General features: G+C 41.0%; 1 protein-coding gene across 2 annotated transcripts in view; it reads left to right on the top strand.

Annotated features, from left to right (window-relative positions):
• The window catches only part of lingo1a (leucine rich repeat and Ig domain containing 1a), a 104,558-nt gene that overhangs the window by 61,866 nt on the left and 17,658 nt on the right, over positions 1–25,034 (top strand). The window contains exon 1 of one of the 2 annotated variants that reach the window (XM_029434481.1): positions 18,165–18,783. The exons of the other annotated variant lie outside the window; for it this stretch is intronic. The gene's annotated coding sequence lies outside the window, so the exon portion shown is untranslated. Of the gene's footprint in view, positions 1–18,164; positions 18,784–25,034 lie in introns of those variants that run through there. 2 annotated transcript variants of the gene reach the window in all.

Raw genomic sequence — 25,034 nt, 5'->3', positions numbered from 1 at the left:
CATTAAACATTAGTTTAATGTATGGATGACTAAGGGGCTGAGTACCTCCCTAACTGTCTGTGTCTGACGCCATTCTGCGACATAAATATACAGTAGGCCTATTACATATACAGTAATAACATGCACGCCGCTCGTCAGAGGAATGGGAAGCATCAGAACACATTTACAAACTTCAACAATGATCTACATCTACGTTTGGATTCCATCCAAATCAAAAAACTGTTTCATAAATCAAACCAAGAACATTGGCACCTTAATACTACAGACACTGAGATGCAACACTTCCAGTTTAAATGAATATAATATATGTAACACTTAATGTAAATTACAACATGCCACAGAAAATGTACTTTCAATGGCTTCACCTTTTTATTGTACTGCAAACTTCTCCTCCTACTTCTTTACATATTACTACATTACATATTTCCCCCTGCATTTCGTTGAAGGAATAGAATCACACAGCATTAATAATAACACTGTTTTCAGCTTGAAAAACATTTCACAACCCTGTTAATACAGGGCGACACAGCATGCGTCATTGTACACACTTTACTGAGCCCACCTTGCCCTATCAATCGTTCAGGAGACCTTTTAATCCTACTGCTTCCCTGTGGCATTGGCCGGTCTCCAGCTGGGAGTGTTTATTGGCTTTGGAATCAGTAGGATACTTGTGGTAGCCTGTCTCACCTTTAATTCTGAGATTCCTGCCAAGGCTGCGTCAAGTCCGTCTTTGACTTCAGCGATCAGAAACTAGAAACTAGAAACTCTGGTCCAGTGATGCCACCCCTGAATAAAGTGAACCACAGTCATATCTTCACATTTTTCACAGAGAGCCACAATATTTGTCCGCCATAAAATAGAAGCGGAAACTATTGATTGGCCTGTGTCGCTTCATTTGTTTCGCGAAAACGTTATAGGATGTCAGATCTTCACATTGCAAAATTCAAAAGTCAGTTCAAAATAGGGAGACTGACCGAACTTACACATGATGTAATTTGATTTGATGGTAAATATTTGCGCACTGTTTTGATTTTTACACTAATCCGTCTGATGAGGCAGTGTAATTATAAAGGTCAAAACTTCTGAAATTGAAAGACCCCAACCCTTTTAGGCAATCATGTTTCCCAGTTTGGCCAAATACGGGTTGAGTTATGGCATGTCTTCATCATTTTGGGTGACGAGATTTGTAAATATTTCTTTCTTCCCAGCAGATTAGTGCTTCTTCAAGACTCTGGTGAAAGTCTGAAGCAAGGGAGCAGTGTAAGAACAAGTGATTATGGTATTCTGATTGTTGTGGGACCTGGTTTCACATTGCACATACAAGAATATAAAGCGACTGATAGGAGAGCTTCACATGTTCTGCCTGGTGAGGTTATCTTAAGATAAGTGGGTCTGGGTTAGGCAGGAGTGTTTTCTTTCGGGGGGGGGGGGTATTGTAGCATGTCCTCCAGAGCAGCTTTATCGATAGATAGAGCTAGCTTTCTTCGGTTCGCATGAAACTGATAGTAACTACTGACCAGCTCTGGACTGATTAGACAAACTGAACTAGACACAGATTTAGTCTCACAACCCCTTTAATTTCGTGTGACAGTCGAACCTTCTCGAGGCATGTGGCACATGAAGCAATGACGCAACAGAGCGAGAAACACATGCAGACAACGGAACAAAGCCTATTTACTAACGCTAGGTTCAATTTCTATTCTTGCACAAAATATATAAATTCAAGCACTTTCAATTACCCATGGTGTCTATTTATGTCCATTTTCAAAAACTCTCAAGGCTTTGAAGTTCAGACGCTGCTGACAGACGAGAGTTTGTTAGTCTAGTCGACAGTAACAAACAACATTTGTAATTTTAGAAATTATCTACAAGCTCATTGACTGAGAGTCTAGAGAGGGCAGGTGTGGAAGAGAATAAATATTTCACTGGTGTTTTCAGTGATTCGCCCATTTTTCTGAACACATCTGTTTGAATTGTCGTGCACAGACGTAGAGCTCTTAAAGAAAACGCAGGAACGATCAGTGCAACATCGGCCACCACAACCTTGGAGATAATTAAGTTCAGAGTTTGCCCCTTATGTGTGTGGGCTCCGTCACTTGCTGAGTCAGTCCATAGTTACCAAGAACACAACACAATTCTTTAGCCCCTCTGTCCTGGGGGGTTTATACATGGATGTTAAAATCACCAACAACGACTACACAGTCAAAGTCAACACAGACAGCAGTTCAGTAAAGTCATCAAAAAAGGTTGCACAGTATTTAGGCGGCCTGTAGATGTTTAGAAACACAGTAGAATTCATCTGAAGAGCCGCATATTCAAAAGAAGCAAAGTTTCGATAAGAACAGCTGCACTGTTATTTCGGTGGAACCAAGTTTCAGATTGAGCTGTGTAATAAAATCATTGATTAGAAATGTCTTTTCCTGCCAAAGAACCGACGTTCAATAAAGATGTATTGTGTTAAAAGCATTATCTGCCCAATGTTTGGTGACAGATTGTGGCTGAGGAAAAAAGGATGCTAGATTAGATAAATGTGCTAACCCTGACGGTTTAAGCGCTTCCTGTTTCTTTGCAGATTCACCAATTTTTTTCCATTACCTATCAAGACATAAATAGGGGAGGCTATCGGCAAGCAGGGCCCCGGCTTGTCCCAGAAAGAGTCATTAGTGTCATTAGCCTTGCAGCCTGGACCCTGCACATATTAATTCGAGCTTGCTGACTTTTGTACACATACAGCCTGGGGAGACATAGGATGATGCCGTGATGAAGGGGGGGGGGGGGAGTATCCTCATTGGCATTACATTTGCCATGCTTTTGTCCAAGGCGACAATAAGTGTAAACAATCACTGGCGTTGGAAGTTGGGGTGAAGTGGGGTGGAGACTCCGACCCTGTACACAGCCCTCCTGTTTCTCGCTAGTCTTGTTGATGCTAATTAGCCGCACGTTAGCATGTTCTTGTCCACTCTTTTGAGATATTGTTGAAGTGGGGTCGTTCCCACGAGGGGAAGTGTGCAGCATTTCCCGTGGATCGGATTTGGCCTGCGGTAACCTGAGCAGCGGGTGTCACAGCGGGCTGATGGAGCGCTGGGTCACGGTCGACGGTAAAGGACGAGGCGAGGCGAGGCTGCGAAGTCGTTTTCTCCTTTCTGCCACTTTGAATGTAATCCAAACAAACTATCAAAACGTGCAGAAACGTGATCATGGATGTAATGTTGACAAGCCTGGAGTCTACCCGAGTCAGGCAGCTGTACATCTTCTCCCTCCGGTCTGCGGGTAGACTGACGCTACATCGACTCTATCGCCTGCGGGTAACAAGTGCTACTACAAGACAGGACGGACTGGGGCTAGTCAGTTAGCATGCTAATATAAGTAGACATCTCGGCAACACAACACATGGACGTCTTTGGCATAACATCAACAGTGTTACATGTTCACATTCTGTTGATAATGTCAGTTCCTTTTTTTAATGCTTAAATTTAAATTCTTGCATATTTTATACTTTGCACCTTTAACTCAAGTATTAAAGGGATCATTGTTGGAGCAGAGAAGGTTAACAAGTCTTGACATGTTATTAACCTTCAATCATTGTTTCACTCATCAGTGTCAACTATAATTCTATAACTGAAATGTAGCACCGCAGGGGACTCCTTGTGCAGAAGAGGTCACCTACCATTTTATTAATAGCTCTTCTGGGGGCAGGAAACAGTTAATAAGTGCTAGGTCCTCCCACGATGAAATACTTTTATATTTGACAGCATATGCTACTTGAGCAATTACTTTAGAATACTTCAACTGGGAGTACAGAGCAGAGCAGTGAACTCTCACTGTATACCCTATATACTCACAGGAAAAGCATGCACTTAATGTCAGAGTCACTAAACCATGCATCAACAATCACGTAAAGAGTAATCTCTAAGACTTCAACCGTCTAGCCAAATGTACAAAATGTATGTCATGTTCTCAAACATAAACCAAATGCATTTTGCAATATGTTTCTCTCGGGGTTAAGAGAAACTTTTATCGCCCGTGTTTTCATCCAAATGCAGTGATATATGCAGGAATGTGTTATGTTGCTGCAAAAAGACTCTGGAGAACAAGTTCACCTAATATTACACAAGACATGACACAGGAAAGGTAAATACAAGATGAAGACAATTGCTGGGACTTCCTCTCCTCCCTCCTCAGACTCCACTTACTCACATCTATTACTTTGTGCTTCTACTTGTTTGATTCTCTTTATGTTCCACCGCTAAGAAATCAATCTTGATCACGATTACGCACAATGATCACGTTTCTTCTCTTGTTTTCTGTGTTTCTTATGTTTCCCCCCTCCTCGTGCCATAGCTGCTTATCTGCAGCCACCACATCCCTTCTATCGGCTAAACTTAAACTGTTTCCCTTACATACATTTATTTTACATTTCCTGGGCTTATTTTCTGAAGTCCTGGCCATATTTCAAATCAGTCAGAGACACTTGACAAGACACTGAAGAGCATATTTATCTGTATGTGTAGGAAGGTGACTCTGATAAGGTCCACGAGGACACAATACACACATCCACTGCTAACATGCAATCAAGCAGACACCTTGTCCCAGTAGGACTAACAATGATGAGTAACTTGAGATGGGGCTCAGTTAACAGCCATCACATAAAGTGCAGAATTAAGTTGTTAGTGCTCTCTCTCTCTCATCCCTACTTGTGAGCACTGCAAGGCAGAATTATCTTCTCTTCTGACTTTGCACTGTATTTGGCCCTCTGAATAGCAATGAAATGATTGCATAAGAAGCTTGTGGAAGAGAGAGGGGTCAGCATGAAGCTCCCTATATTATTTCTGGCTCTGCTCATCCTGGTTTAGTTCAGTTCTCTCTAATTACCAGATGAAAGAAAAGCAGAGTCCTCTTTGACGTTTGACCCCTGAGTCTGTAACTCACCAACAATCATTTCAGTTTTTCAGCTAATAATGATCCCAATGCACTCCCTAACCTCCAAAGACTCACACACTCACACACACAAACAGAACACACAGGCCTCAAGGGGACGGGCATGTTGCTAGGAGCCACACATTGAGAAACGGCCATAACCCTGGAACAAATAGAGCCAACCAATAGAGAGCGAGCATTTCCCGACCGAATAATTGCCTCAGAAACGGCATGAAAATAATGAGAATCTGTTGACACAATGGAGTGGCCAGATAAAATGCATTATGTTGTATGCAACCTCTCCACAGTTTGCTTGCTCGGCTGTGTGTGTGTGTGTGTGTGTGTGTGTGTGTGTGTGTGTGTGTGTGTGTGTGTGTGTGTGTGTGTGAACATTTATGTATTTGCCATTTGCCTCCACAGGGTAGACTGGTTGAAGAGGTTAAATGGTTTTATTTGCTATTGCCTGTTTGCGCTGTGGAAACTCTTATCTCCGTGCTCCTGTGAAATTGCGTTTGTATCATAGATCTATCTATCCTCTAACCTTAAAAAAAAAAAAAAGCTTGGGGAAAAAAATGACACTTAACAGATTTCACCCGACTGCTTTCTACAGAGCATTATGATCCAAACAAGTCATTATGATTGAGTAGGTTTTCTGAAGGGGAGCAAACTGTGCACAGTTTATCTGAAAGTTGTACGTGTTTCCTTTCTCCATTATTCTAATAACTATCTCAATTATTCTCTACTATTCAAATCATTAGCTTTGGCTGTTAAATTGAGAAGTATATTTTATATTGACTGACAGCTCAACAGCTGTATTGGATGAAAACACGATCCTCTGCTGTGGGTAATGCACGTCTACAAGCTTATATGTTGTTATTCATGTAACGCAATCCAGTATTTGGACACAGTGTTATTATTTGGAGGATCTGCCCTTCAGTCAGAACATTAAGGTTCGAGCCCAAAGATCATTTGGCATCTAGACTAGATGATTAAGAAGAGAATAGTTATTTGGTGAGGAGGTGATTCAACATTCCAGCCAATAACTTTCACTCGTGACACTTCTGGTAACCCTACATTGTAAACAAAATCCCCCTCAGGGTGATTAAAGAAAAAGCTTTTGTTCTCCGCTGAGTACATTCTCTACTGGTTTGTGTTACCAACATTTCCGGCAAATGTTGACAGATGCAGCTCTGTTTGACTGCGTTCCTGACAGACTTTGGATCACAGTGGGTTGTCTGTGCTGGAATGGTTATTGTTGTAAATCAAACAAGACAGAACTGTGGATTTTGTTTTTATTTGATTCATTTTGATTAATAAGCCAAACACCATGTGGTTTTGTGCTGAACTCCGATAGCAGCTGGTAGACTTCTAGCAAGGTCAGAGAAGAAATACTTCAAACAATTTCCCAGAAAATAAAGATGAAGATGCAATCCAGATGAGTAAACACTGATTTAATTGTACAATCTCAGAAGGGCACATTGCACTAATCACCAATAAAGGCAAATGCCCATAACAGCACCCTGTGAGTCCAGTGCACTCCAAACAATATCCAATGTGGCTGGTTCTGGGATTTATTTATATATATATATATATCTGGAAGTATGTAACACTGCAGACCCAGAAAGTAACACAATAATCTGTAAACATTGTTTTATTTCTTCCTTGGTACCAGCACACACTGCAGCAGTTGAAGCAAAAATGTAGCCATCTCTGCGGTCACCATATTTCCTGTTTGAACACGTCGAACTGTCTGGGGTTTACGAAAAGAAATAGAGGTTGCAACAATAAAGGTCCGTAACATAAAACATTGCACCAGTGCATTAGGTTTAATAGTGCTATAGCCTTCAGATATAAAATGACAGAGTGGGAATATTCCGGGTCCAAGTCGCCACCTTGTTTAAAAGATGCATCCGACGCAAGCCATGAAGAGCTTCGTGCAAGCTCACACATTTCCATTGTGAAATATGTGAGGGGTTAAACAACATTGAGCTGTCTGTCATTTGCTTAGTATGAAAATGTTCTGCTAAGAAAACAAATGATGTTTAAAAAGTAATGGATTTGTGATGCCCCAGTGGAGCTCTAATGTACAGCAGATGACAAACAATTCCAGCATGTTGAAGACAGTTTGTCATGTTGCAGGGGGGGGGGGGGGGGGGACTTTAACATGACAGCAACATGATACGACTTTCTATTCCAGGTGTAATGTGGATAAAGTGATCATATTTGCACATCAATACGTTCATATGTCTTTTGAGTATACTATACAGTGCAGTATAATTTATCAACTGATAAATACCAAATTAAAAGGTTGAGTAAATTGAGTAAAAGGCAATTAATTGCAGAGTTACTAAAATGATTTCAGTTTTAATATCTGCACATTGTTTATTAAAAACTATACTAAACTAAATTATGCTTTCACACATCTCACATTTTAAGCCAAAGCTGCTCTAATTCAACTCAAAGGACACAATAAAGTGTTTGAGGCAGGTTATTATAATACATATATATATATATATATATATATATATATATATATATATATATATATATATATATAACATGTTCCTTGCAATCTATTGGTTTTTGTATAAAATAGCACTTTGTAATTCAGTGTTAATACAGGACACATTGTTTTCTCATGACTCATGCCTTTTAGTGACAATAATAAATTCACAAAGAGCATTAAGAGTGCGAGGCATTTGAAAATAATCCAGGCGGCACTGTAACCATTTTTATGTGCGTGACCTCAGAAGAATCCATGAAGGCTGACAATCTACATCTTTGTTAAGCCTTTGTGAAGTGTAACAGGGTTTAATTATATTGTGTTCACATTTTAAGTCCGGACATACATGCATCAGTTCAAGGAAGTGACACTCTTCACAATGGACAGTTTTGACATGTGGTATACTTAACTCATTAAAAAGCTCCTTTACAATTTGAAGGCGTTTATATACAGACTTTGGATCACAGTGGGTTGTCTGTGCTTAATAATAAATTATTGTTGTAAATCAATTTACAATTGGTAACTTTCTATACTGCTTTTCACTAAATGTCAATTCATGAAATGCCATTGCTGTACGAGGCAATATTGCATTGTATAGAGTAAAATACAATGAAGACACAAACTTAATGTGTGTTCATTTACAGGGAGCTGAAGAGAAAACGGGATTAGACCTTTCGCAGCATGCAATCACTCAACAGATTGACATGGATTTGGCTGTCGACAATTTACTAAAGCCACGGTGGCAGCTATAAAGTGATTGAAATCTCTGCACCCTGCACAATGGTGTGGTGTTGGTGAACAGTGCGGGGTGACCCCAAAACCGCTTGAAATAGTGATTACTTTGCAGTGTACACTTCTCCCAATACCTCTCCCTCACCCTTTACTCTCTGAAAAAACAAAAGGATGGGATTTGATTCAGGGCCAGATTAGATTTGTGTGTGTGTGTGTGTGTGTGTGTGTGTGTGTGTGTGTGTGTGTGATCATGTACTCATGTGTTTGTCTGTCCACATACTTTTGTGTGTGTGTGTGGCTGTATTGCGCAGAAATCGAGGGGTGGCAACATCTTTTACAAGGAGTTATAATGTCAGGAAGGCATTGTCTGTGTGCCGAGTTGACAGGCGAGTAGCCCTGGCAATGGATGGTGCCCTGCAGATAGAACAAATAAATAAAAAATAAGGCCATTGTTATAGAGGCCATGAGCAGAATATCTGCTGGGGTCTTACACCAAAGCTCGTAATAGCTTGTCTATAGCGAAACACATTTGTCACATTTTTCTGGCTGGCAAAATTAAAACCCGAATAGATACGTACAAAAAGCATCTAAGAGTTTCATATTAATAGTTTCATATGGTCAACATCAAGTGGTGAAAACATTACTCATATATTGAGTGGGATCATTAAGAATGCATGTCCTTAAATCTTGGATGACTAAATGTGTCTTACATTCATCAATTCAATAGTAAGTGTCGTAAGACCTGGTGCTGAACTTGGATGTATTTTCCACACAGACACAGTTACAAAGACTTATTGTTTAAATATGATCACACAGACTCAATGAGTCGTTTTAGCAAAAACATAACGTCGATTTTAAAACGGCACAGAAACAACTTGACAATTGGTAATGAATATATACATTTCTCACCTGAAGAACTTACTTTGACAGGTAAATAATGCTGTCACAAGGATGTATCTATAATTACACCTATTGACTTCCAGTATTGTCTGCCATTTGGACTCGTAGTTTGCTCGTAGCTCTTTTGAAGACTTAAACACCTTTAGAACTTGGTGCCAACATCAAAAGCACCCCCCCCCCCAATCCTCCATGATTGGCGAGTCTGATCCTTCTCAGAATATAAGAATAAAGAGACAAAGTCCATCGTTATGTTGGTGTTACAGAAAAATCTCATCTCCCACTAATGACTGGACAAATCTCTATAATGCTTATTCAAAAAACATGTTACTGGACTTCTTCAGGTACAATAAAGAATCCCTAATTACATGTAAAGATAAAATAATAACGCCCTTTTAAGCCAAATTGTGGTATTCTTGCCCACTGACTGACTGGCAGGCATTACACAGGAGTACAAGCAATACACACAAACTACTACAACTAAAATATGAACATTAGAGATTGTATGGACCCAGTTCAGAGGTGAAATACTGCCCCCTATTTCGTTGGAGCAGGTGGTTTGGAATTACACGTTGAACCTTTTAAGCAGAAAGATGAAAACAAATAATGACATTCTGTCTGCTGGTGAAGTTGAAGGACACCATCACGGTCCCTGAAAAGAGAAATTTGTGTACTAAAAGACGCAGCAGAAATAAGTGATACTGTAGAATACAAGAAGGCAAATTGCAGAGGATTATGCGGTCTCATTTGGGCCTCAGTGATAGATTAAGCCGCAGCATTCAAAGACATTGTGTTTTGTTCAAGGGTGGAAGTGACTTTGCCAAGACATTGTGAGATAAGAAGCTCACTGTTATTAGTTTAATGGGAATGATAGTCTGCCCAAAGCAGTGTGTGGAAGTGGCATGGGAGCATCATTTTTCTTTGCAGTACTTCTTGCACAGCACTGAGGCTGAGTAGAAGTGAGAGAGCAGCAGCACCAATTGTTTTGTGGGGGAAATCTAAACCACTGAAGACAAAGTGTTGCTCATATGACCACTGGGTCTTAACAGAGCTGCGTCCAATCTGCTGCAATTGCTGTAAATAAGCCCCTTTGTATCGCAAAGAAATTGAGGATAGATTGTTTTAAACGTCACTTGGATAGAAAGTCTCGTGACGTGTTTATGCTCCGTTATACAATGAAGGCAGTGTACACCAAACAATCTGATACAAGATCATTATTTCAACACAAGGCTAAGAGCTAGTAAAGGCCCTGTCACACAGTGATTAGCGTATTCCTTCGCCGTATGCCGGCGTATACAGAATATCGGCAATACGCTGGTGTACGTTGTTGAACGCTGAGGCCGTGAATATGTTTTGAGCAGGTTTGCGGCCTCAGCGTTCAACAACGTACACCAGCGTCTTGCCGATATTCCGTATACGCCGGCATATGTTTCCGCCATACGGCGAAGGAATACACTAGGACTGCGTTATGCATCTGTTGGGCATTCGTCCAATACGTTGGCCGTTCGTTCTGACACGTTTTGTGTACGTGGTACACTATCAATAGGCTCTGTATACGTTCATATACGTTGTACAGTGTATGCTCATTTCCATATATGCCAGCCATACGGCACTATGTGACTGGGCCTTAACCCTCTTTTCTTAGGTGTTTCCAATCATGGGTGGGAACCATCGCGTAAAAGCTATTGTACCTTGAGGAGTTTCTTTGCCAAGATTATGGGTACTTATATACTGTGTAGTTAGCTTCTCATTGTGCCTATTTCTTTGTAATCATCACACAGATTGCCCTCTGGTGTACTGCCACGGTCTCACACAGGTTGTTCATGATCTTGATGTCTGCTATTATCCTATTGGTTAAACACCTTTTCAACAGTATGGCTTTGATTCAAATATATTTCATGCAAAACAAAAATGACCACCTCTAAACTCCATGCAGTCCCTCAATAATATCCTTTACAGTACGACAGGATGTTATAGGGTTGGATTTTGAATCTGTATTTGTGTAGGTTATGCATTTGCAAGGATAATACCAGATGTCAGTAATGCCAAATCCAATTCCTTGCACATTTGGTTGCTGCCTGCAAGCCCTTATTACAATGCTTATTCAGGATCTTGGCAATTGAAAGCCCATTGAGGGTAGTTTTCCCCTCCAACCCCGCCAAATACATCGCTTTCCATTTTCACTTCACCAGGCGTTTCACAAAGCAGCACAATAATATAAGTCAGGGCAAATGAGTGACTGGGAGGGTGAGTGACAATCAGTGAGTCAATGTATGTGTTTGAGTGTGTATGCATGTGTGTGCGTGTGAGTGTAGTGACACAGAGAGAGAAAGTGTGGGGCTATTTGTAAGCACATTCTCTTCACTGCAGCTGCTGGACCTGTTGCTATGAGACTTAAATGTGTGTGTGTGTGTGTGTGTGTGTGTGTGTGCGTGTGTGCGTGTGTGTGTATACATTACTGTCCTGTACAATGCATATCCATCCATCCATCTCATATATTAATATACTAGATATCTGTGTCCTCAGTCCAAACACAACACCCTATAATGACAAAGCAAAAACACATTGTGTTGATGTATTGAACTTTCAATCCAACACATGCACATTTAAACTTTTAATTACACCGAAGGGAAAACATTGTTAATGGCTTTCGTCTAAGTTCCCTTTATTATATATGTTTGAAAAGCATGTTGCTCCTAATGTTTCTCTTAAAATAAAATATGAATGTAAAAAGCTTCTCTTCAGCGCTGATGCAGAATGTGTTCCAGAGTTGTTGCAGCAAACTTTAATTGAATTAAAATACAATGAAAGAGAACATTAATGTTGCAAGTTTAAACAATGAAAATGAAAAAAAAAGTAAAGTATTGTGATAACTGAAGCTGCACACAGGTACCTTCGTTATCATGTGACAAGAAGACAAATGAATCGCCATCTGTGACTGTGCTTTCACAAAGCAACACTGTTGATGTACGTATGAACAAGAGCTCCGCAAGCCGTGATCCAATTAATTAGCATCACTTTGCCCGTCTGTATGTACCGTACGCCTCATAACGTGAAGTAGATTTGACGTACGCAAATTACGACGAATGTGTCACACAGTATATCTGCATGTGTTTGTGTTCCTGTGTTCACACAGTGGGAGGAGAGGAAGGCAGAGGAAGAGTCCGTTTGGTGTTTTGCCAGGAAATACACAAGTAGTTCAGAATTATAATAAGCACCAGCGCCACTAAAGAATATTCAATTTAAAAAAGGTCAGAAAGATGGGTCGCAAGACGGTGGTAAATGTGAGGTATTCAGGGAGCCCTTGCTAAAGCAAAGTCCACGAGGGGCAGAGCACAGATTGATTAGTGTTGCTGTGGCAATGCTTGGGGTGCTTGTGCAAACTGCTGGTGAGCGTTATTGATTTAGGTGTTAATGTAACCCACCAACAGATGAAAAACAGATGAGCGCTTGCACATTTTATTATATGATACTTGCAGTATAAGTACGTTTTCTTGACATTACTTTTACTTCAGTACGATCTTTAATAAAGGAGTTTAACTTGTAACAGTATTGTTCAAATGTGGTAACACTGTTGGGTTTTTAGGAAACATGAAGCATGACCATATCAGCTGGCAGCGGTGGGAAGGTTTGTTGTCACGCTCACATATTGATTGCCTGTCGATTACCAAATGAATAATCCAAAACGTGGTATATTTTCAATATAAATAAATTGAGTGTTTGTGCCTGACTTTGACATCCACATGGCAAGCTTGACAATGTTTGAAGCGTGCAGACCTTGGACAAGCATCATAATATTGATGACCTATCATAACCCTCTCACAGATCATAAGAGCAGAGCAGAGCAGTGTGTATCTACTTCCTGCTGCAGATATGGAGGCTGTCCTTGTTGTTGACGGGAATAAATAAAGAAGACGGTGGAAAATAATGTGGCTCTATTGTATCCGAGGAAGCTTTCTATGCTGCTGTTAAAAAAAAAACCATGACATTTCTTTGGCTGTGGACCTGTGCTTCAGTCTGGTTCTTGTCCGTGGTGCTGAGCAGAATTATAAGCAGGACTACTATTGTGTTTCTCAGCTTTGAATCAGAGTGACAGACGCTCTCCATGGTCCTGGAATCACAGCATACACATAAGCAGCCTGTAACACAGCTGCAGAGTATATAATCTGTACATGCTCACATTACACACCCCTTGAGGCACATTTGTGAGATTTGGCTATATAAATAAAACTGACTGAAGAATAGAGAGGAAAAAACTTACTCATGTCAACATGCTAATAAAAAAAACTAAATGTAAACCACAACCAGTTGTAATATTAATTTAATAAATGGGGGGGGGGGGGGGTCCACTGTATGTAAAGCAGATGCTGTGCTTGGTTTTGCTAACTTCCTCTCTTACCAAGAGCTGTCTAAAATCCTGTGCTAAGAGAAAAACTATACAACGTTGCATTGGGGCTGCTGTCACAGCATGTTGAAAACTGTTGTTTAGAGCTTTAAAATAAAATAAAATACAAAAAGTTTGGCTCAAAAGTCCAAACCTTTTCTGAAAAGAGAAGTTGAGCAGCTGCATAATAAAGATAGAAACTCTCTGACCCACCTTCAGAGTGTCTTCTGCATTCTCAGCCCCTTATTAATAAGATACATCATAAACTATTGTGCTATAAAGAGGTCCAATGCATCCATGTGTTCCTCAGCCGGCTGTACTTTGACTACAGTACTGCATCTGTACAATGATACCAGAGGGACAAACGATAACAGTGCACTGGTGAATCCTGCTTTCACTTCATGTGTCACCTATTGTGTGGGGGGGGAAAAAACAATCATTCCAAACACCAGAATTATATTTAGCAAAGAGGAAAGATTAATTAAGCCGGAGTGTCAGCTCCTCCCACCTGCAGACACCCTTCAAGATTTAGTTTTTAATAATGTCCGTATTCCCATACAAGAATTTTGCAACAGTGTAGTTTATAGTTTATTATAATAATGCTGTGAAGAGTATTAATATCAGAACAGGATTGATGCTTATTAAAAGGGGTGGAGCTTATCAATAAAGTTAAACAGCCTTGCACCTTTGTATGCAAATCAGCAGTGATTCCGTCATAACAAGCTAATGGTTATTTCATCACGTCATCGCAGAAACATTTATCTTTCAGAGTCAAGAGTGACAGACATCTCACACCCTTTTATAGCAAAAAGAAATGAAGGACAAGCATGCGTGCCAGTGTTGAGGAACACAGCCGAAGAAATTAATTATTGATGGGATGCTTTCAAAGCCCATGACGTCACTCGGTATCCATTGTTACCTCTGTTGTTGTTTGCAGCTCTTAGCAAGGCCGAGGATGGAGATGAGGCAGTGCAGGATAAAGACCACAAACTTAGCCTCTCTCCTCCTTCCCACATAGTGCATCTTGCCCAAGCTAATGTTCCACTTATGGGTAATTTTACATTCATAACCTCCTTCTTTCTGGGTTTGTATTCATCGCGCATCACTCGACAAACATTTTTGATCAGTGCTGTTAATAAGCAGATAATAGGTGGTTTATATATTTATAAAGCTCTAAGGACGAGCGCATGAATGTCTCACATGCAAAATGTACTTTTAAAACTTAATTTGTTTATGCTTTAATGTCATATCCATAGGGAAATATAATGTCAACTGACTTTAAGACTAAAGTGGCTTTTGAGTTATCTCTGCAGCTAAGTTTATATCTCGTCAGGTTTAGTGTACTGATCTGGAAAAGAAGAAGGCTGTGTCCGCCCCTTAAGGAATGGTTTCACAGCCAGGCACCGGGAAACAGCTCTGAAATACAGAGAAAATACCCTGTATTCATAGCAAGGGTGCCTTGGCCATGCGTGAACTGATGCTGATGACATTCACATGTAGCTGTGATGCCTGAGTGGCTTAAGTTGCTCTGAGGCTCTGTGCAGAGAAGCTTAAGGATGCAAGAAGACAGAGACACATTTTAAACAGACAAATACTTTAGTGCTCTTTCTCTGTTATGGGCTATGAGTGAAAACTTGTCTGGAATATGCACGCAGTGTGTGTGTGTGTGTGTGTGTGTGTGTGTGTGTGTGTGTGTGTGTGTGTGTGTGTGTGTGTATGTGTGTGTGTGTGTGTATGTGTGTGTGTGTGTGTGTGTGTGTGTGTGTGTGTGTGTGTGTGTTAGGTGATGTAAGAACATGAAATGTAACTTGTGTTTTAAAAACTAAAGTTATCTGACTCTTCTAACTACTTGACAAAACTGGACTGACATACATTTCAGCTCATGTTACATTGGGATATGAGGTTGTTACAAACATCCCAAAAGGGCAACACACTTTAAAAAAGGTAACTACAGTACCAGGAATATATGTTTAGTTACTTATATATTACATACAGTAATTAAAGGTACAGTAACTAATCTCAAGAGACCCGAAACATGCACGTCCCTTTCAGCACTCAGCAATGATTAACACTCAGCAATACTTGAATGTCTGCATTATGACATCAGTGGATTTGAAAGGTTGTCACACAGGACACTTGTTTTTAGAATCTGCACACTGCAATGCTCTATTAAAATAATATGGCATGTGCTTAAGGACCATATTGTTGAATAAGCATTGTAAAACATCTATGAAAACAAAAATATAATTTGCTTTTAAAAGCTGGAACCCTGGAACTAGTGTAACGCTATGTTTTACCTGTCAGGTAAAATCCATTAAATAAGTGTGCTACTGATGCTTAAAGTGATTAGTCTGGTTGGGTGGATACTACAGAGCACCAATTAGTGTAAAACAGAGTCATACTTCTGACTTAAATTATTGTTTTACAAAGCAAATTCGAAAATCCCCACAATGCACTATTTTTGCAAACAATCCCACAATACAATGTAATGCATATTAAAGATGTGGGGATTACAGTTATGCAAAATGATTCCTATCAGTGATGACAGGAAAACGATGATGATGATGATGATTAATGATTGTGAGATATTGTACCACTCATTACTGAGTTAACAACAGGTCCATCTATTATCCAGGCATCAGTGAATGAGTGAACGAGAGTTTGTTAAGTTCTCTTATCTCTGATGCCAGGCGTAGCACATCATGCACACTTGCCTGTGTTGGTTTTTTTATAATACAGATTAATTATAATTATTACAGTTCATGTAGCTGACGCATTTGTCCAAAGCGACTTACAATAAGTGCAAAGAATCATGAGGATGCAAACTCCGAACAGCGAGAATCCTGCAAGTACGTTAACTTCAAATAAGCCAAACTAATTTAAGTGCTATATAAATAAATAATATTATTTTCTCATTTCTGTATTTATTTGTTATTATTGGCCGAGGTGCAGTGGACACAGGTGGGTTTTCAGTCTGCGACGGAAGGTGTGAAGCCTTTCTGCTGACCTGACATCGATGGGGAGCTCGTTCCACCATTTTGGAGCCAGGATAGCAAACAGGCGGGTTTTATTTGAGGGGTATCTGGGTCCCATTCGCAGTGAGTGTGTAGCGAGCCGATTGGCCAATGCAGAGTGAAGTGAGCGAGCTGGGGAGTATGGTTTAACCATGGCCTGGAAGTAGGAAGGGGCTGATCCATTCACAGCACAGTAGGCCAGCACCAGAGTCTTGAAGCAGATTCGGGCCGCCACTGGTAACAGGTGAAGGGAGCAGAGGAGCGGTGTAGTGTGGGACAACTTGATTGAAGACCAGTCGGGCTGTAGAGGACGGATGGCACATGAATGTAGAACAGCCAGGAGGGAGTTGCAGTAGTCAAGACGTGAGATGACAAGAGCCTGGACCAGAACCTACGTCGCCTTCTGGGTCAGTCGGTGACGTATCCTCCTGATGTTGTAAAAGGTGTATCTGCAGTCAAGGACAGTTGGTCGGAATTATGTGAGGACATGTTTTCATTGTTGTCTTCCTTTCATCTTTCTAAATGCCTCAATTCGTTCATGGAATGCAAACAAGACCAAACACTTAAAATTGCAACAACGAGTGAATTCTTGTTCCACAAAATGAGGTAAAGCCTCAACCCTTACAGCAAACGTGCAGCAGACTAATGACTAGCTGGGGCCTGTTGTGGGTGAGCAGAGGCTAGTGTTAAGGAATCCATCAGATTTGCTGTCCTCCCACAAACCTTAGCCAATCAATGTATACTATGGGCAGTGATTACAAATGAGTGCTATCACTCAGCGACTAAAATGGACTTCAAATGAATTTAAAACGGACTTCATTGATCCTGAATTGATCCCAGAATATTTAAGGAGAAGCAGTTATACTGAATTCATCTCATCATCATATATTTAAGGACAACAATCATTTAATCTCTCACTTTGGCGTCACACTAAACACAATGCAATGAGAACAGTGGATTGGACAAGATACGAGTTGGCTACTATAAAATATTTACTCTTCCTGCTTTTAAAGCCCCCTGCAATCTCTGACTGATTGTGCCTGACACCTCTTTTAAAATCACAGGGGATAGACAAAAGGATCAGATATGTATTAGACAACATGCAGAGCCTGCAAAAGGCTGTGTGTGTGTGTGTGTGTGTGTGTGTGTGTGTGTGTGTGTGTGTGTGTGTGTCTGTGTGTGTCTGTTTGTCTGCGGAATCTGAAGCCCACAGTGCCATCAGGCTCTCAAAAGAGGAACTGCTACTTTCTTATAGCTCCTGTTCTCTCCCTCCTCATGTCTCAGACACTTAAATATAATTGTATTTCTGTATTTGCCAGCAGTTTGTGGGTGAGCCATTTGGATGTTCCGAGTTATTTTGTTTCAATTCACCCTCGGAAGACATTCTTTATTGTGAAATGTATGTATCCGTGCGTCTGCGTGCGCGTAAACGTTTTCTGGTGCATGCTAACAGGGGAGGCTGAAATCTGGACGGACAAATCTGGACAGATAAGGCTGGTTAAACAAAACGCGCAGTCTAGATAAATAAACGAGCAAATGAACAGACATGCATGCGCGCATGGATAAAACACATATAGGCAAACATTGCACACCCACCCTGAAATACACACACACGCAGAGTTTTACCACACACACACATACACGCACACACACACACACACACACACACACACACACACACACACACACACACACAAACAAGCACACATACTTGAGTAGGACACCGGGCAGAGTGCGTTCCGCCGATCATCTCCGTCCCTCCCCTCAGCAAGCAGATTGCCTATGCCGCTGACGACAGACAGTCACACAGTGTTGTGAGCGTGAGGCTGTGGGGAAACTGCATCAAGGAGCAAGAACTGCATGTGCGCTTGCATCGGGAACGGTGCGTGGGAGTTGTTCATCTCTCTACCTGCCATTTGCATTCCTTCTTTATTCTCTACACTGATCCTCGGACGAGTTCGGGTGCACAGGGAGTCCCATTACCGAGGGAGGCTTGCGCTGTGTTCGTGTGCGTGTGTGCGTGTGTGTGTGTGTGTGTATATACGTGTGAGTGAGTGAGTGAGTGAGTGTGTGTGTGGGTTGCCTGTTAAAACTACAGCTGTCATCTTAGAACCGCGGAACTGCTGTTGTGGAGAAAGTCATTGGAAATCTGCAAGAAACGGCTGGCTGTTGTCTTTTCTTCACACACACCCCCCCCCCACCCCTCGATTTTTTGAAAGCTGTCTTTCAAGGCGATGGACTTGAGATAGTGCGTCTCAATTTGAGTGTTGGTGGCTGGGAGTTACCGTCGGGGAGAAATGCGAAAGGATGCTTGGAAGCAGTGAAGGCTACAGCAGGTGAGTATCCGAATAAGAAAGCAAAAAGAGGCATTTTTCTTTTCTTTTCACGCAGACTATTGTTCTCAGTGTTCATTCTTATGTCGATGCAGTTTAATAATGTTGACTGAGGCCAAGCTTTTTAGAAGGGTGGATATCCATAATGCAGGGGTCTCTCTGGGCTACTTTGAAGAAAACATCCTTCACATATGTGAATTATATTGTCGCGACATCAATTCATAGGCTTTTCCTAAAAGTCCTCCGATACCATTCCGATGTCAAATTGGCTAAAATATTCCTGCAAGTCTGCGATGATTAGGGCAGAATCGGTTGACAGGACAGAGAAGCAAACGGGGGACTTAAGTGTGGTTAGGCGCGTCCTCTGCAGGTAAAAATCATCTAATCCTCGCACATTCAATATTAATTTATAGATGTTATCCGTGCACATTTTGACAGTGTAATCTGACCATGTCTCTATGTATGTGTGCATGTCTGGGAGGACGAAGGTTTAAGCCATTAATCAAATGTAATTGTCCCGCGAATGTGAGTTTGCGTGTGAGAGAATGGGGAGTGTGTGTGCGCGTGTGTGTGTGTGTGTGTGGGGGGTGAATTGCAAAATGTTATCTTACTCTAGCCTTTATTTGGCCACATATAGGCTCTGCTGAAATAACATTTCTCATTGTGTGGAAGTGTGAGGCCGTCCTGATCCTCCCCATATGCCATTTTATTCATCTGCAAAGATGGCTATCTGTTAAATGGGCAGCGTATAAAAGCAAAGCTGGCTTCTGCTGCAACGGAGTCGTGCATTTCATTGATCCTCAGAAACGACTTTGGAATTTTTTGGGTTTTCCACATGACAACAGTGGGGTCTATATAGGGCTGTACCCTGCGACTACACAGGACACAGTGTGAAACTTGTGTGTCTGTGGGGCCACACGCCGTCTGTTGTTTGTTATTCACGGCAGCATTTGCAGAGAATATATGACAGTGCCCCCTGAAATGTTTCCCCCCTTTATTGTCCAGCACTGCCTCCTATAATGACACACCAAAACAGTTGCGGCAGAGTATCAGAAAGCTGTGTGATGCTGTGCCTGCGGACATTCATAAAGTGCTGTAGCTCTATTGGTTATAAATAGCCGGAGGGAGCGGACAGCCAGATAGAACAGGAGCAGCCTGCTATAGCTCGAGCAGCAGCAGCAGCAGCAGCAGCACAGCCTCTCTCGGCTTTATCTGGGCTCCCTATCCAAGATGACAGATAGCTGATACACTTTGAGATATCACACAGAAGCAGGGGCAAATGTGTGGCACAGGGGGCTTCATAGGTGCAGCCTCTGCCGAGTTCTTTCCCCAGTCGTTATTTGCTCTCATTTAAAAAACAAAAGAAGAAGACCTTTAGTATTTTCCCTTTGCTTGGTGACTTTGTGGCACTGACTAGTGACTTCAGACTCGCCTTATCACACCAGATGTTTACCTTTAAACCCTTATACTGCTCTCTACATTCCTATAGGTTTTTCAACATCACTTACAGGCTTACAATCCTATTTCTGTCAGATTTTTAGTGTTGATCTATCGGATGATTTGGGATGCTGCTGACTCAATCATGGCTGCCTTGCAACAACCAAGAGGCTGCCGAGGTGTGTGATCCGCTTTGTCCAGACGCCCTAGCTGCCTTCATTAAACAAATGTGCGGCCGCTGACCTTAGCCTTCTAAGAGCTGTCGATAGGATTCACCTCTGCACCCTACAATAGGCTATAGGACACTAACAAAGACCCCCCCCCTATCCTCTCCTACGACATTATGCTGCTGTTGACATACTATATTAAATTACAACACAATGATCAATGTTTGCAATAAGCCAAACATCTACACAGAGTATCAGATGTCACAGGAAAATCATGCTCCTCTTATAACAACATTATATTTCTATGAAGTATGGTTAGATCTTGGCATGTTTGTAATTGAATCACAAGCAGAGCGAATGGAACAGCAAACCTATAAGACCAGAATAAGAGTGTGTGCCGCATTTTAATAAGTTGCAAATGAAATCGGCTTCACCGTAGATTTGTCAGCAGAGGAGCAGTCGAGACAGAGTGAGTGGTGATGGTGTGGACCGTGATGTTAGTGCATGATGACTGATCGCAGACTTGCCTTCTCACAAAACACTAAATGACCAATAGTGTTAGTGAGCGGGCTAATGCTGGCTTATGACGTGTTAACCCATCTCTTGGAGACACTCACCCCGGGTGTAAAGCCAACACCTACTGCATTGGAAAGGTGTTTATTAGCTCCCAGTTGTGAGAGCATGAAGCCTACATAATTCTACAATGACACAGTGCTGGGAGTTTACACCCGGGATGGCAATTATGTTGTCTTTAGAAGACCACGCTGCCATTCCACTTGATGCCCCTGACTTGATACATCGGTGCCCTGAGCTGGATAACATGTTTATAAAAGGCCTGCGGTGGGATCATAGGGGGGGGGCGTCTTGTTCACAAGTCACTGTTGTCCTTGCTGGATGTGTTTTGAACTAGATAAGCAGGAAGAGCAGCTGCAAGTGCTGTCGAAAAGTCTTGAGCATTTTTTGTTTTTTCTTCCTCTCTGTGAGCGGAATATGTTTCACCTATTGGGTAATTGTCCCAGACAGTGTAGCAAAAGCACATGGCACAGATCCATAACAGTATAAACACATATTTATTTCACTTTCTCCCTCAAACCGAGTGTAACTAATGAAACACGGCGTGCTTGTTTCTTGTAATGCAGCAGCTGCTTGTCATGCATGGGACATGTCTCGGCACAGATGTACTGTATCGTGCTGAACTATGTCCAACAAAATGGAGTTTCTTTTTTTGCAACAGTGTCCATGGTAGAAGTGTTGCTTTCTCTCTCTCTCTCTCTATCTCTCTCTCTCTCTCTCTCAGTGGTCTAATGGTTTTCAGCCCTGTGGGTGACCAAAACAAAATCAAAAGGCTCATGCTCTGGGCTCCAAACAAATCATGCTGCTTTACCAAAGCTCTGTTGAATACATATTAATGTATCCTGGGTTCCTACAGTAAATACTGCATTGTATAAACACGTTTGGGCATGCAGCCAATGCTTTGCCCTCCATTTTACCTTCATCAGAGTGATAGTGGCTTTCACATGTGTCATTTCTGAAATCACAGTTGGAAAAATGTGATTGCATTGCCCTTAATCTTGTGATGTTGGAAGCATTAACATAATTATAGTATACACTAATCCAGAATGTTACACAAATGTGGTAACCTTGTGTTTAACACATCAATGATATTGGCCACGAATACCACATTTATTAAAACATATTCAATGCTCCCATGTGGTCAAAGCCACATAAAATATCCACAATGTACTGTGACTTTATTTTAAAGTGGCTGTTTGACCGGTTTTGCAGGGCTCATTTTAAATCAAAAAGCAGCAATGCTAATAAAACAAAACAAAAAAATGACCAATTATGATATTAAAGAGCCTTTTTAAAGGCAGGTTAGATGCATGTCTAAATGTCATGCATCCACATACCTGTAAGGCCTTTCACCTTTCATGTACGAAATGCTCATACAAGTGCAACTAATTCTGATCTGCCTCACGGTGCTGTGAACAATGTCTTTAGAGAGTTAAGAGGATAATTTCACCCTTTATGCTTGTGAGAAATCAAAGTGTCCACAAAGAAAAGCTGCATTACCTTATGTTTTCTAAATGGCAATAGCTAGAGTCCGATTAGAGTATTGCTCCTCCACAAGCCTCGACCCTATTCAGTCTCCATGTAAATACTGCATCCGTATGGATTTTATTCTAATAATGCTTAACCATTGCCAGCATTTAAATTATCGCGACCTCCAGCCTTCAATAAAATTACATTCTAAACCATGTACATGAAATAAACGCAAACTCATAGGTAAAAACCAGGGTTGGAATAACATCCTGCCAGAATTATTGCCACTATTGTGCTTACTAAAGCTCCTCAACCCTCCTGAGAGAACATTTGTGTTGACTGCATAGGGACTAATCAACGTCTATGCGGGCTCCCCTGTTGCCATGCAGACTTAAACTTCGACGCCCATCTTTTAGATGAATGTGTGAATGACACATACGTCAATGTGGTAAGCTGCTAGTGGGCTGTAAATTACTTGTGAAGGCAGTCAATGTCCTCCGACTGACAGCTTGGGATAGCAGGCTACAGCTGAAACATTGTGGATAGAAGTTACTGAAGTAAATTAATTAAAAAAAAAGCAGCCCTATAATTTCACCTATTTCATGAAACTGAAGCATCACATTTATTTGGGTGTGGATTACATATCCATTGTTATTTACAACGCCTTCCTTTCCATCTTCACACTCTGAATATTATTGTCCCATTTGATATTCACACGTGAATTTATAACTAGAGTCTGAATGAATTGTTTTGCAGTGGTAATGATTGGTATTGTGCGGCAAAATTACAATGCGTTGCATCTGTTCTACTGAAAGCATCCATTCAGACAGTGCTATTCAGTCACGACTGGAAACTCAACAGTGGGGACAACAAAAGCCCTACTTATACAGCCACACTTGAATAGAGCATATGATATTTTCCATAAGTGGGCACAAGATTTGTGTTTCTGCTCCACCTCCCAGGTGAAATAGCAGTTAAAATACCCTGTTGAGATCCGTAGTTCACCGAGTTCGGTGTTTAGGTACTGAGCTAGTACTCTCGACTCTCATTTCCTTTGTCTAGTAGGCTGACCGAGGATCTACTTCAAGTTGAAGTGAAGTTGTAATGTGCGTCGGACCTGCAACAGATCTTCTCTTGGTTTAAAAAGTGAAAGACGCAGTCGTGTAAAACATGAAAAGTACTCAATTCCTTATGTTTTTGGATAGTAGTTCTGAGACTAGGTCCTAACCGTTAAGCTAATTCAATCAGAGTAGGTCCTGAACATGTCTCAGAACTTGTTTTGTTGCCCTTGCTATTTCATGGCCCTGAATAAAGTGCTATTAACAGCCACTAATCCCATTAGAATTCATTAAGAACATGGACACCCCTGTTCAAATGCTGCCACAGTATAGAAAGGCTACACTCTGTGATACCTGGATTAAAGCGTTCTCCGATCATTCAAATATTTTAATGTTCTCCAAGCCCATTATACCCTTGTTTCGTCAGATAAGTGAAGGTGCTTTTTATCCATTGACAGCCTCCCATTCATCATGTGACACAAGACAACAGGGGCCTTACTTTGAGGTATAAAAGGGGCAGACGCTTTTAGTTCCCTAAAAGGTAGCTTTCTTCATCTCTATGGTGCTCTCCCTCATTCTCGCTCTCTCTAACTTTTCTAAAAGCTCCGTCTGTCTATACGCCTCTCTATCTCCCTCCTTCACCCTGGCTTTCTTTCACTGTCAATGCAGAGAGAGAGAGAGAGAGATGAATGACAGAACATTGTAACAAAGAAGTGCTAGTACAGTCGATGGAGGAGATGCAAAAGCACAGGGAGGAAACAAAGGGTCAGATTTCAGGTTATCGACCAGACTGGGTGGCATGAAGAGATAGTTTGCTGGACATGAAGAAGCAGCAATCCTCTCACCTACAGATGAAAGAGAGCTTTCTCTGTTCTTGTAGAAAATACTGGAACTTATGCTGTGACACTGAATGTCTGTGAATATGTGAAGGTCATATTCTATTTTTCTATTCTGGGATAAGTCTACATCTTGGAAAATAAATACCAGCATGGTATGTCAGCATGGGATATGCCTATTGTCCAATATATTATGACATATAAACACCATATTTTGCCTATTTTTGAATTTTAATGCAGGAGATATTGTCAATCCAGAATGAATCGGCTGCAACTAATAATTATTTTAATTACTTTTTTCCCCTAAAGCATCCTCATTTGCTCTACAGCATTTTCAAAAATAATGACAAATCCCCATCACAACTTTCCACAGCCAAACTAATGTGTCAAAATTGCTTATTTAGTCTGACCAGCGGCCAAAAACCCAAAATGTTCAATTTATAATGTAATGAAAACAAGCAAGGAAAGCATGCAACCCTTCAGACTTCATATCCAGTAAATACATAATGTATCTACTAATAAATGGCTAAAAGATTAACCCTTGATAAAAACTGGAATCAATGTTCAACTAAACAATTAACCATTTCAGCAACATATCAAATTAATTAACATGATTGAACATATTTAAAGGAGTTGTTTACTGACCAGACAAAATGTGTAAAATGGTTTATTTTACATTTATTATTATTATTATTATTATTATTATTATTATT

The sequence above is a fragment of the Cottoperca gobio genome, chromosome 6, assembly GCF_900634415.1.
Source record: "Cottoperca gobio chromosome 6, fCotGob3.1, whole genome shotgun sequence".
In the NCBI taxonomy this organism is placed as follows: domain Eukaryota; kingdom Metazoa; phylum Chordata; class Actinopteri; order Perciformes; family Bovichtidae; genus Cottoperca; species Cottoperca gobio.
The sequence above is the reverse complement of the archived record's forward strand: the minus strand, read 5'-3'. Positions and strand labels throughout refer to the sequence as shown.